Raw genomic sequence first — 14,008 nt, forward strand, 5'->3', positions numbered from 1 at the left:
GCATTGTGTCTAGAAAGAGGTTTAAGTTTAGCGGAGCGCAAGTTCAAATAATTAGGACACTTTAATTTAGGGCAGCGCTTCTCAAACTTTAACTTCACACTAAGCAGCCTAGGGAATCTCGTTAAGATGCAGATTCTAAATCAGAGGGTCTGGGATGGGGCCTGAGATCGCATTTCTCACAAGTTTCCAGGTGAAGCTAGTGCTGCCAGTCAGCAGATCCCACTTGAGTTGCTTGGGTCAATTCACAGTATTTAATCTCATGTGAAAGCTGGACAACAAAAAAGAAAGCCAGCAGAAGAACTGACACATTTGAGTTGTGGGGATTAGGCTATGTCTATATGATGCAAAAATGATCTGCTAAAAATTTCTCAACCCATATTCTGAAATAATGGATTTTTTTTTTTTTTAAATGTTTTTGGCGGGGACAGTTTGTTGGCTAGAGAAATAGGATTTACGTCAACCAAACCTGGGCTTAAATCCTGTCTCCATCACTTTCTAACCATGTGATTTTAAGCAAGTTACCTCAAAACTCTTAGCCTCAGTGTCCTATTCTGTGAAATGGGGTCATAATACCGACCTCTTGAAAGGAGGAAACCTAAGACATGAGGATTCAATATGATGATGTAGGTCATGCAATGTGTAACGCCTACTAGTACTCTTCCTACTGACTCAGCAACACAGGAAGTAAAGAGGTTTCAGGAATTAGAAGTTTTTTCTTCTCTTGACATCGAGAAAGGAAAGTGCAGCTTTGTAGAATATGCAGCACCTTTCACTTCCTTTCTTTAGGGGCATGAAACTCCCAGGTGTGTCTTAGTACAGGATAGGTGAGATGGAAAAAGTAAAAGTGAAAAGCTCTCAGAGGGAGCTGACTCACAACTTCTCCAGGAGAAGCAACCCACCTGTGAGGCTGGTAGGGAAGACTCTGAAGCCAGTGTGGGAGATCATTATATAGTCCAGGAAGTAGGAAAGACACAGAAACCTTCCGTACCACCTCATGACACAAGCCTTCTCCTTTCGACTCTCTACTTGCAAAATGGATCCCTTATACCTGCTGGACTTATACATTCTGTTTATATAAATAAGGAGCCCTGGTGGTGCAACGGTTAAGTGCTTGGCTGATAACCAGTAGGCCCGAGGGAGAAAGATCTGGCAATCTGCTCCTGTAAAGATTACAGCCTAGGAAACCCTGTGGGGTGGGTCTACTCTGTCACACAGGGTCACTAAGAGTTGGAATTCATAGCACACAAAAACACCAACAGTTACATCAAGAGTAAAGGAATCAAGACAACGTCATCCTCTGGCCTTCTAGGACATCTGATCCAAAAACCAAACCAAACCCATTGCCGTCAACTCTGTTCCGACTCATAGCAACACTACAGGAGAGAGTAGGACTGCCCCATAGGGTTTCCAAGGAGCAGCTGGTGGATTCCAATTGCTGACCTTTTGACCAGCAGCTGAGTTCTTAACTGCTGGGAGGTCTGATAGGAAATAGGTATTGTTACCTGGCATCATTTTTACCTGATCCCCTTTTAGTAACCTCCATAATCAATCCTCAGCCTCCTAAGTAACAAGCTCCAAAGGAAACCGGTGTGATTTTTAGTGTCTTTCCATCAGAGCAGGTATAATCAGCCTTTGTCAATCTTCTACTGACCTTTCTGCAACCCTCTTCCCATTTCTGGGCATCCAGTAAACTCAAACTGACAGGGACTGTTCAAATTTCATCTGTTTAGGACCCCAATCAAGCAGCAACCCGATCAGGTACGTGCTACATTTTTAGCTCCCCTTGACTCCTTTTTTTTTTTTTTGACTCCACACTTGCTAATCCTAGTGAGGGGTTAGGAAAACAATCTGATGAGGGATATAATCCTGTGGCCATCTGCTTGATTTTTCTCTCCCAGAAGAAATTTGCATTATAAAGGAGGAGCTGCTTATATAAGTGAGTCTTTAATTTTGTGAGTTACTACAAGGACTGTTCATTATGCATATTTGGGGAATTTAAAAACAAACGCACAGGCCTAACTCTAAGAGCTTTGCCTTCTGAAGATCTACGTTGGGCATTGAGCATCTGTAGTTTAGAAAGCTCTCCAGGTGATTCTGATACACATTCAGTAGCAAACTTCTCGTTATTATGTGTGGGATATCAGAACAGCATTTTCCTTTGCCTGTTTTTAAACATCCATTTAGTTATCTACTGCTGTGCAATGAAACACCCCAAACTTAATGTAAGAATGATTTAGTATTTTTTACGATTCTGTGAGTTGCCTGGGCTCAGCTGGGTGGTTCTTCTGTTCCATGTAGTTATCAGCTGGGTCACTCATTGGCTGCATTCCTTATTCTCCTCCATGTGCTCAGCTTGGGCTTTCTTACAGCACGGTGCTCTCAGGGTAATCAGATTTCTTATGTGATGGCTGGCTTCAAGCATGAAAGCAGAAGCTGCCAGGCCTTTTAAAGGTTAGGCCTAGGAACTGATACAGTGCTACTTGTACCACATTCTACTGGGGAAAGCAAGTCAAAAGGCCAGCTCAGAATTAAAGGGATAGGAAATAAACTACATCTTTTGATAGGTAGGGTGTTACGTGCAGATAAGAAGTAGAGGAATTGATGGTGTTTAGCTCTGGAGACTATTTACCACAACACTCTCCCACCGATTTGGTAGACAACAAGCATCTGTAATGTAGCACTCTGCCGTGAAGACTGTCAATCTTTATGCCAAACAAAACAGCACAAAATGTCCATTTGGACCATAGGAGCAATTGAGACCATCACTGGGTGTCTTAAAGGATACAAGGACTTATGGGATTCCTCCCACTCTAATCTTGCTGTAGAAGTGGCTCAGTTGACCAACTGTAACCAGTTGCTGTCAAGACTGTTCTGACTCATGGTGACCTCTTGTGTGTCAGAGTAGAAGTATGCTCCGTAGTGTTTTTGATGGCTGATTTTTCTGAAGTAGATCACCAAAACTTCCTTCCAAGGTGCTTCCGGGTGAAGTCAACCACTAACCTTCCGATTAGTAGCAGGTGTTTAACTGTTTGAGCCACCCAGGGACCAGAGAGAATGCAGACAATCACCCTACATGCCCTTGCACTCCTCTGACACTAAGGAGCTTTGTGGAAGGGCAGTACCATTGAATGGAAGGAACAGGTGCTCTGAGCCTAAATGGATTAGACTCCTAGAGCTGCTGGTAGGGAGACCTCTGATAGGTTAATTCTCTGAGCCTCAGTTTTCTCTTCAGTAAAGTGCACAATACCTTCTCTCAGGCTTTTTGTGAAAACTCAACGTGATGGGCCCACTGAACTTTAACAAATGATGTCCTCTCACAACTCGACAACATTTCCTTTCTTAAAGGATCTAATTTTACAGAGGTATTTAAACTCAGGGGAAATAAAACATTTTATCAAACACTGGAGAAGGAGGGGAGAGAGAACTTAGTGCATATTTGATGAACAAGGCTGCATAATTTAAAAATTGGGGGTTAACGTGTTGGGTGAGTCACCCAAAAGAATTTCTCTGATATTGATAATCATTGTGTGTGTTTTAGTTCATTTTCCAGAACAGTGATTCCTGTCTTCCTTGCAATGGGCATAGCTGCGGGCAAGGTTAGGGAGGAAACCTTGAGAAAGCATTAGTGCTCTCAGCCAGACAGGCTGTAGAGGCAGAAACTGAAGTAACCAGTGAGAGGAGAAAAGAAGAATGGATTACAAAAGATAGGCAAGTTGCCTGGAATTTCACACCTACATGGAGCTCTTTTATGGTTATAGGGAAATCCCAGGATCCATAGCTACCGCAGATACACCATTGTATTCTCGACCTATTAGAGTAAGACTCTAGAGAACAATGTTTGCACTATTTCACAAAATGCCCTTTGATTCCATACTTCTGTCTACAATGGTGCTATTATGCTCTTATGTCTTCAGCAGAGCTTCTTTCAAACCCGTAGCCCAGTAGTTAATAGGAAAGGAGAATCCCAATGATCTGGGCTCTATGAAGTCCTAAATAGAAACAAGGAGGCATTTTTCGATTCCAAAAAAATTTATTCTTGAGAACGTGAGACAGAGAGTTTAAAGAAAGCTTAATAATGGGATAATGTGTCCTTCACAGTATTTCTCTCGTTATGTATTTTCACAACAACTCTGCAATGTAGATGTTGTTGTTATTAGTTGCTGTTGAGTTGATTGTGAATCACGGTGACTCCAAGTGTGCAGAGTAGAAATGCTCTATAGGGTTTTCAAGGCTGTGATCTTTTGGAAGCAGATTGCCAGGCCTGTCTTCTAAGGTACCTCTGGGTGGGTTTGAATTGCCAACCTTTTGGCTATTAGTCAAGAGCTTAACTGCCTGTGGCATCCAGCTGCCTTTAATGTAGGAATTATTACTCTCATTTTATGGACAAAGAGAGTCAATTAGGTAAGAAAGAATTCAAAGCCAGAAGCACTCGATCAGAGCCTTATTAGGTAATAGTAAGATGAACAAGAGGTAGATGTATTGTAAGCCTTTTTGCCTCAAACAGGAAAACATCCTAGAAGCACAAGGAAAAATGATAAACCTTCCTGTTTCAGAGTATTACAGAAAAAATGACAAAAAATTTATAGATGATTTGAATGATAGAAACCAAACCAAACCAAACCCAGTGCTGTCGAGTTGATTCTAACTATAGCGACCCTACAGGACAGAGTAGAACTGCCCCATAGAATTTCCAAGGAGTGCCTTGTGGATTTGAACTGCCAACCCTTTGGTTCACAGCTGTAGCACTTAACCACTACACCACCAGGGTTTCCTTGAATGATAGAAATAAGCTTGAATTAATGTATATATGGAATCTACAAATAGAGGATATTAATTATTCTCTTATATCCAAGAATCAGTTCTGAAAACCTAGCTTCTATTTGGCCACACACACACACACACACACACACACACACACACCTTAAAAATTTTCCCCAGATAAAGATTTTTGAAGTCCCCTTTTTGTGACCATAATTCAAAGCCCCAGCAGTTCATATCCCCAACAAATAGAAAAGCAAAACAAATAGACCAAAAATGTTTAAGCTCTAGGGAAGAATAGAACTTCTTAATATAAGTCTGAGAACAAAGAAGAAATAAAAATAGAAATTAAATCTTATCCAGGAATCAGGGAAATGGTGAATACTTGCTATCAAGAGGTACTGGATATAAAACCATAATTTGAGGGAAAAGGGTCACCAAAAATGCTCTTATTATTTTATTATTGAAACTAAAGGAATGATTCCAATGAAGAAACTAGAAAAAGAACCACACATTAATCATGAGGGACTACATGGGAATTGATAAAGATGAAATTAATAGTATGGGAAACAACACAGTGGAAGGGATAAAGAGGAGCAGAAGCTGGTTCTTTGAAGAGACCAATGAGTGTGATTAACCCCCAGCAAGCCTGCTGAAGGGAAAAAGTGTTCAATTCACTTGCTCCAGGGCACGTAATAGGAAATGTGTAATATAACCCCTGACCTCTCTGTGTCCAAAGCCCTATCTAGGACATCATCCATTTTGAAAAGAGTCAAGAGAAATAGGGCATTTATTGTTGCCAATTGCTGTCGAGTTGGCTCCCACTCATGGCAACCCCATATACAGTGGAATGAAACATCGCTCAGTCTTGCACCATCTTCACGACCATTGGTACGTTTGAGTCCACTGTTGTGATCACTGTGTGTTTTGAGTGCCTAGGGGGCTCTTCTTTCAGCACTACGTTGGACAATATTCTGTTGTGATCCATAAGGTTTTCATTGGTTAATTTTTGGAAGTTGACTGCACCTTTCTTCCTAGTCTGTCTTAATCTGGAAGCTCCCCTGAAACCTGCCCACCATTGAATGACCCTGCTGCCACTTGACATACCAGTGGCATAGCTTTCTGCATCATAGCAACACACCGACAACCACAGTACAACAAACTGATAGATGCGATTTGTCTGGGGGTGGAATAGGGCAGTACACTGACTCAAAGATGGTGAATTAAGGTTTTCCAAGATTTGTCAAAACACATGGACTGTAAGAGGCTCAAATGGCCTACATTTTTATTCCTTCCCACGTATGGTCACAAAGCAGTAATACCTGGTTGACACCCAAGACTCGTGTATGGGCAATGGCCAATACATTAGGACTTCTCCCATTTTTGAAACATTTTTATAGTTTTTTCATCAATCTTGAATACATGAGATGCAAAGACAGATGAAGGAACTGAAATGAAGAGAAGCAAAATGACTGGTCCAAGAGGAGAAGCCACAGTTGGATCCCAGGAGCTTTACTGATCTGGGTCTGTGCACCAAACACAGTTTTACAAAGACTACCTGTACCTGTGAGGTGGTAGTTGTTGTTGGTAGCTGCCACTGAATCAGCTCCAGCCCATAGATACCTTATGTATAACAGAAGGAAATGTCGCCCAGTCCTGTGCCATCTTTATGATCCTTGGTATGTTTGAGTCTATTGTTGCTTCTATTGTGTTAATCCATCTCACTGAGGATTTCCCTCATTTTCACTGGTCTTATTATTATCCCTATTATGCCAATGATGAAATTAAGGCACAGAGAGGCTCAGCAACCTATCCAAGGTCACACAGCCAGTAAATAGGAGGGAAGGAATTGACTCCAGGCTGCCTGAATGGAGCCCAGACTTGCAAATACTGCACCATTTTCTATTACCTGCTGAGTGATTTCAGCTCTCCTGCTGTTTTCCACTCCATCTCATTGCTTTCCATGATCGGCCCCTCACATTTCCCAGCTGGCCCAGCATCTGTGATAGAACATTATGGACTGATTAGAATAAAAGGGGTGCAGCTGTGTGAAAATACCCATTCTTCTTCCTTAGCAGCACAGATCTTTCCTTCAGCTGATAGACTCTCCTGTTACACAAATGGAACATTATACAAATGTTTCCGCCATGAGTTTCCTTTCAAAGGATGAAAAAAAGAATGAGGTGTTTTGTTTTCCTTTGTTCCCCAGTAGCACCTAGGTTAAGAATTTGTGCTTAAAGCATGACTCACTAATTCTTGGAGCAAAGCACAAGGAAGTGAGCAGATCTAATACCCCTGTGAGATGGAAGCTTGAGCTTGTGTGGGAAAGAATCAACTGGAACTGCTTATGTGAAGTTTCATTCAAAAAAAAACAACAAACTCCCCACCCCTACCCCTTCCCCAACAGCTCCCAACGTGACTGCTTTGTTCAGGGAGCCCCATTTGCTTTCTTGTACGACTGTCAAATATTTCAGGCAAGTGATATCTAGTTCCTTTGTATGTGGGTGTGTGCTGCATTGTTAGGGTTTATAATTATTAACTGAATCGTTGGTTCGTTGTTCGATAGGCAGTCTGGATTTGGGAATAGTTATTTACAGAACAAAGGCAGGAGGAAGGTGATTTAGATACAGTTTAGGGTAAATAAGTTTTAAAAGTACCTGATTTTTGTGAACTTAAGTACAATAAGCTTCTAGTTAAACCCAATGCATTTTAATTCCCTCTGCCTACATATGGTATGGACAGAGACAGCCTGTTAGAATAGTGAGATCTAATTCTCAGGGAATGGAAAGATGTCCTCTGAACCTACTTTCTAGAAAGTGACCTATGTGGACAACCCTCACATCCCCATCCCACCCCAGCTCCAATAGTTTGATTGTCTGGAATGTTCTCATTATAATTGCTTGGCAGGAGGGACCTACATGAAAGGCAGTGAGTCAGCTTGCTGGCTACTGGGGATTCATAAGCAGGCTGCCTGGGTGCGCAGGATGTTTTTTTTGGAAGGTGCTCTCTTCGTTGAATTTCTTTTCTTTGCGTGAGACAATGAGGAGTGGAAAGTCACTCTGGGTGCGACTCTCTCTCTCTTATTTCATATTTCGATGCCTTCAAAAACTTACATCCTGGGGCAGAGGTGTTTGGAGAATTGGTCAGCTAGGACTTTCCAGAAGCCATCTTTTCTGTTCATTGACAAAATCCCTCCCAATTGCCTCCACCTATCTATCCATCAGATCCCAAAGTCTGTCAGAGAAAGTCTGCTACTCCCTCCTGTAAACTGTTGCATAGACTGAAAATCAAGAGCTGTCACTAAGTTTTCCCTCATTGTTAAAATAACATCACTTTAAGGCCCTTCCCTCTGCCCAAGACTCAACACTACCATTGTCTTCACTACTGCCATTGCTACCCTTGTTGGTGCCTCTGTTAGCAAAACCTCTGCTTCGCTCCCACCATCAGTACCCTCACTGCAGCCATCAGTGCCAGCATCACATCATCAATATCATCACCACCACCATCAGTACTACCATCACTACAATCAATATCACTACCCCACCATCAGTGCCACCACCCCATCAACACCCCCATTATTAGTACCACCACTCCATCAGTGCCCCCACCCCATCAACACCTCATTATCAGTACCACTGCCCCTATCATCAGTACTCTACCCCCACCATCGGTACCACCCCCCCATCAGCAGCACCACACCCACCACCACCACCACCAATAAGGACACCATCGTCACTACTTTCATTTAATTCAGCAGCTATTTACTGAGCATTGCTGTGAGCCTGGCACTGTACCAGCCTCTGGGGCCATCAAGATGAATATGCCACAGTTCCTGTCCTGGAGGACAGTAGTCTATCAGAGGGACTTAGAAAATTGTACGAATAACAATAAGACAAAATGTGGCAAAATACATGCTGTAGAAAAGATATGAACCAGATGCTGAGTTTGCGGAGAGTAGGGTAGAGATTTTCATACTTCAGTAAATGTCACTGCCTCCGAGAAACTGGAAGTTAGGAATGACTTAAGTTCCAAGTAACACAAGAAACCACAAAAACTAGTTGCCGATTCATGGTAAGTCCATGTGTAGAGTAGAACTGCACTCCATAGGGTTTTCAAGGCTGTGACTTTTCAGGAGCAGATTGCCAGGCCTTTCTTCCATGACAACTCTGAGTGAGTTTGAGCCACCATCATTTCGGTTAGTAGTCAAACACTTAACCATTTGCACCAGCCAGGGAGGGACTCCTAAGTACCCCAATACCCAAGCTAAAATAATGTTCTTCTTCCCTTTGTTCATGGCTGCAAAATGGCTGATCTCCTGTGGCCAATTGCATTCAAAGGCATCAAGCAAGGGGGGGCAGAGAGTAAGAGAGAGTTTCCTTCTTATGCCTATGTACTTTCAACAAGTAGGAAAAATGTTTCCCATAACCAAAACAAACAAGAAAGCCAAGCTCATTGCCATCAAGTTGATTCTGATTCACAGCAACCCCATGTGTTACTGAATAGAACTGCTCCGTAGGGCTTTCCTGCCTGTAATCTTTGTGGAAGCAGATGAACAGGACTTTCTTCCGTGGCACCACTGGAAAGGTTAGTAGTCAAGCACAAACTGTGCACCCAGGGACCTACTAAGACTCCAGTAAAGGCCCCTTAATGCTCTGATCAGAACTGAGTCACATGGCCACCCCTAGCTGTGTGGGGGGTTTGGGAAATGATGATCTAGCATTTGCAGCCTCTCTAGTGAAGGCAGAAAGGGAAAAGGCAGAAATGGGTGGAAATGGGTGGAAATGGCTGGCTGTTAGGATGCAAAACTACATGCCACATGAGACATGCCACCGTTCTGCTTATGGAAGCTGTTTGTGATCTTCTAGAAGGGGTCTGGGGCTCTTCTCACAACACCCTCTGCTGTTAGTTGATGAAATTTGTGATAAACCACACGTAAAATATAACAAAAATTATGATAAATAAAAACTTAATTATCTAATGTCTGTCTGCCCTTAGGTTTTAAGATCTGGGAGAATAGGGTCAATGTCTGTCTTTTTCACCACAGTATCCCCTACGTAGAGCTTGACATGGTAGTAGACAACCCACATTTGTTAAGAGAGTAAATATAAGAATGAATGAATGAGAACAGTCTTTGAGATCAACTAAAGACAAGAGGATTTCAGTCATGATAGAGATTGAAATGGAGAGGGGAAGGAGCTATTTTTTTTTATCATACATGTACATATGTATATATTTAATTCTGGTATCTTATTTATACACAGCATTCAAGGCATGTATAGAGTTTTTGTTTTGCACTCGGTCTTGATGCTAAAAAATACTTTCACGCTTCCCACGTTTTAGTTCTATAGCCTTAGAGTAGTTCAAGGTTAATGTTCTAATTATGAGTTTGAAAAACTGTTAAGAATTACAAGATATTATTTCTAAATAAGCATTCCCACTTTGAATCTTTTCCATCTTTTTTTTATTTGATTGTTTATAAAGATAAGGAAAGTGGATAATGTAACCTTGGCTTACTTTCAAATGTGGCAAAATTAGTCTTTATTTTAATATGTAAAACTCTGTAATTAGTTGCAAATTATAAGCATCAGGTAAAGTTTGGTAAAAGAGAAAAACTTAGAATAACAGATAATAACCTGCTGTTTCTTTTTTAGGAGCATCTGAGAGAGAAAAGTAATCCTTATTATAAAATATGATTGTAAAAATATTTATTATGAAGAATAAACAGTGCTGATTTTCTCTTGCATCATGTGAAACAGGCTCTTTGGTATGGGGTCATATGGAGGCAGATGGTTTCTCCATTTAGGGAATTATCATTCACACTCATTCTTGGACTTCTAACATGGTCACGCCATTTCCTTATGTTAGCACCATTCCGATAGTGTTCTATTGCCCATTCCTTGCCATAACAGAAAATTTATTGCCTGACATAAATCAATAGTCCAAGGTCGGATCCAGCTTCAGGTACAATTTGATTCAGTTGAGTAATCCACTAGGACTTTATTCCTTGATTATTCTTATGTTGACAAAATACAAGCTACTGTAAACTTCGTGTTCTTACAATATCAAAGCCAGCAAGACAGTGTCTTCTTCCCTCTCCCAGAAACCCTAGCAAAGGTTTCCTTGCATTTCATTGGCTTTGAATGGAATAGGATACAGTTTAGTGCTACCCCTCTCTCTGGTCAGCTCTTTCACGAACGCAGTCTGTGTGGACTTACCAGAGCTGCCTGTGACTGAGTGAATATGCTTCTCCAATTCTGCAGTTCAAAGTTAGGAAGCCTTTGGCAGATATTATTTTCCAAAGATGGTACCAAAATTATCTTCCATGCACAGAATCTTTAGAACCTTACCCCGCCCCCCCACCACCACACACCCACATCAAGAAACCGGGTCTCTGTCCCCTTCCCTAGGATCTGGGCGTGTTTTTGTGACAGTCTTGGCCAATAAAACCTGTTGCTGTCAAGTTGATTCCGACTCAGAGCAACCCTATAGGACAGAGCAGAACTGCCCCCATAGGGTTCCCAAGGAGTGCCTGGTGGATTTGAACTGCCAGCCTTTTGGTTAGCAGCTGTAACTCTTAACTACTACTCCACCAGGGTTTCCCCGGGGCCAATAGAATATGACAAAAGCAATACACTGTGATTTCCAAGTGTAGAGCATAAAAATACCATGTACTTCTTCCTTATTCTCTTAGAAATTTTGCTCTTGGAATCCAGCCCCATGTTGTAAGGAAGATCAAGTAATCCACATAGAGGTCCAAGGCTCCCTGCTGACACCCTCAGCTGAGCTCTCAGTCAATAGCTTGGCCTAACCTGCCAGTCACATGAGTGAGCCATCTTGAAAGTAGAACCTTCCACCCCAGTCAAGCCAGTCAAGCAGATGATGCCACAGAAAGTAGAGACAAGCTGTCCCCACTGAGCCCTGTCCAAGTTGGGGATTCATAGAGTATAATAAATGATTGTTGCTCTTTTAAGTCAACAAAATTTTAGGTGGTTGTTATGCAACAATGGGTAGGTAGGACAAAGCCCATTGTTATGATACATCTAAGTTACATCATGAAATCTAGCTTTTACAGTAATAAAGCTGATGTTTTAATTTCCAGATGCAGCTTTGAATCCTTTATCAGTCAACTGTTTCCAAACTCAAAATGGGAAACTCCTTTCATACGTGCACCATAGGCTAATGGGATAGTGACTGAAGACAGAACTGTGCACAGTCGTTATAGTGCTGAGGGCCTGAGATAATGCCAATTCTCTTTTCATTGGAGAAGTATTCATAGAAAAAACAAAAGAGCTTTCACAAGTTCTCTACTGGTGAAAAATGGTCATAAAACCTTGAAACCATCTTTGAATTCATCATTCTTTTATCCATTCATCCACCCATCCATTCCACCCACCCATCCACTCACCCATCCACCTATTCATCCATCCATCCATCCAACCATTTCTAGCTCTTTCTCTTATCAGGAAAACTAGAAATGAGCCTGACCAGTGAGAGTTCATAAGACAGTGAAGGAGGAGAAAGTTCTCTTATGTAGAGTCCTACGAACTAGAGCCAATAGATACAATTTATAAGAAAGTCCAAAGGAATTCCGAAAATGTGGAGGCAGACCTGGGGAAAATATTGGGGCCCACTGCATAAAGCCAGCTGATCTGATAGCTGGGGAGTTAAGAAGAATATGAGGTCAGATTGGTACATGGAGTGGCAGCCTGGGATAGTTCATTCATTTATTTGACAATCATTATGTGTTACTAAGAACAAACAGCATAGTATGAAATGGGAATTCAATAGTAAGTAAGAGCAATGAATTCCTTGCCTTAATGGAACGTGCATTTAATGGGAAAACCAGATAACATATATGTAAAGAAGGAAAAATTATCATTTGGAGTGGTAAAAGCTCTGAAGATGATAAAGCAGGGTGATTAATAGAATGGAGTGACTGATAGAACAGGAGGGAGCAATATTAAGGGGTAATTAGGTAAGACATTTGAGCTGGGACCCAAAAGACAAAAAGGAATGAAGAAGGTAAAGAACTGGTAGACGAACATACCAGGCAGAGGCAACAGCAAGTATAAAGGCCCTGAGAGGACACCATAGGTGAGGTAGTGCCTTATGTGATAGATGGGTTATACAGCCTGATTTAAAGGGCCAGTGGCAGAGGAAACCAGTTCAATTAGTCATTTATTTGCCCGTTCACCCACCCATCTGTCCGTCCAACCGTCCGTCTGTCCAACCGTCCATCCGTCCATCCATCCAACTACCCATTCAACATATATATAGGGTGCCCTCAATATACCAGGAACTGTGCTAGGCATGGGGGCTTTAGAGATGAAGGGATCAACAATGTCTCTACTTGAGGGACTCATTGTCAATTTCCACAATCACTCTGTGAGATGGGCTGACGTATGACTGAACACTCACTTTATTGGTAAGAAAACTGAAGCACAGCGTTTAATGACTTAACCTGATATCATACAAGTGGTTAGTGGCAGGACTTAACCATTTTATCTCCCTTCCTTAATCAGGGAAAGCATTATGTATGACCTATTTTTTTCAAACTCTCTTCCTCAGTGGGACAACAATTATAGTTTATATTTTACTACTGCTTACCATTTTAGGTTTAATTAGAGTATTTTAAATTAGTGTTATTTTAATATTACTTATCTCCTGAGAAAATGAACAGCAAATGAAATAATGCTTATGAAAGCACTTTGTAACCCATAAACCATGATACAGATGTGAGTTATATATAGTATTATATTTGAGGATCTTGCTTCATACATTAGCACTGCTTCCTCCTTGGGGATCTCTTCAGAGAAATTCAGAGTAATATAGACTTCTAGCTTGATGCTTTACAGACATTTTATGCTTTCTTTAAAAATGAGAATCTGAATTCCTAAACTGATCCATAGTAGGCGATTAATAAATATTTGTTGAATGAATGGATAAGATGGAATATGCAAGTGATGTGGACACAGTGTGGAGGGTTTTCGTGTGGCTCCCTACTGTACGTGAAGTGCCAGTTTGTCAGTCTACTGCTATCCTGAGGGAGTGCTCTGATTAATTTAAACCTTTGTAGAGAGAGTTGCTATTACCCACCTTGGGAATGTGTAGCATATGGCTCAAGTAAGGAATATCATTCTTTTGGGAGAAGGAAATAAAATTTTCTGGGGTAGATTACCCAATGCTTTCAAAGCATTATTAATGATTTTTTTTTTTTAAACAATTGATTTTAAAACCCTATGTTGACATA

Source organism: Elephas maximus, chromosome 15, assembly GCF_024166365.1.
Source record: "Elephas maximus indicus isolate mEleMax1 chromosome 15, mEleMax1 primary haplotype, whole genome shotgun sequence".
NCBI lineage: Eukaryota > Metazoa > Chordata > Mammalia > Proboscidea > Elephantidae > Elephas > Elephas maximus.